Genomic DNA, 1,091 nt, shown 5'->3' with positions numbered 1-1,091 from the left:
TCTAAATCCATTTTAACAGGAATATTAAGAAAGAAATGGAAAAAAAATCACTATTTCTCAGTCTTTGGCCATTATAGTTTGACATTTATACATACTACCGTCATTAAAACCCATGTATTTTATTTGCCCATTTGTCCCACTGATTACAACATTTAAATGATGTGGCTATCACAATGTATCAACAAAAACAATGTCCTCACATGGGCACCAGCTGGTGTTAAACTGCCACATTTAATAGCAAGGTTTGCAATTCAAAAGACAGCATTGCACAGTAGAATGTATCCAATCGCAATACATCACCATTCCATCGGATATTACCACCCACAGAGACCTGTCCGGTCGACAATTGTTTCGCTAAAGTAGCTTCCTCGTGGATCGCTGCTCTCCGCGGCGGGGATAAGGCTCAAATGCCGCAGAACGAGTGAGCGCTTAAAGTACGCCATATTGCGCACGCCCACTCTCAAGCCAATGGCAAGTCCAAGTCCTCCAGCGTAGGCGCGCGTCATCACTGAGCGCAGCCTCACGCTGGTGGCAACCTTGGTCGCGTCACCACGCTCCACGGCGCTATTCAAGCGTCGCAGTCATGGCAACCTACTAGTTTCCTAGTTACGCTGCGTCCACCCGGGAGCCAGTCCAAGACCGCCCCCGTCGGACGCAGCAATGTGTACCATGCAGTGGGCTCAACACGGACAAAGGAGGACGAATATCCAGACCGCACAGAGCAGGATGGCCAGGGGGAACCTTGAATGTAGAGACATCAATGCATCACTTAAAGGGAAAGATCCCATAACCAAGGTAAAGGAATTTACGCATATATTAGGGTTAATTGTACTTATAAAGGACTAGAGAGAGATACACCAGAGAGTAACACCCCAAAACCAGATACAGGCAAGGAGAATACAAGCCACAAAAATCCTAATATTAGACCATACTAAAATTTTTGCAGAAAAACACTAAGTTCATTTCTGTCATTGAACCCTAATGGGCCCATTGCGTCAGTCCTCGAGATCCAGGTCGATTCCTTTTGAGAAAGCAGTTTCTCTCTATCTCCCCCCCCTTCTCGGGGTTACTACTACAGATACTTTGAGAGG

The sequence above is a fragment of the Hyperolius riggenbachi genome, chromosome 4 (assembly GCF_040937935.1).
Source record: "Hyperolius riggenbachi isolate aHypRig1 chromosome 4, aHypRig1.pri, whole genome shotgun sequence".
NCBI classification, from domain to species: domain Eukaryota; kingdom Metazoa; phylum Chordata; class Amphibia; order Anura; family Hyperoliidae; genus Hyperolius; species Hyperolius riggenbachi.
This window is presented reverse-complemented; position numbering follows the sequence as displayed.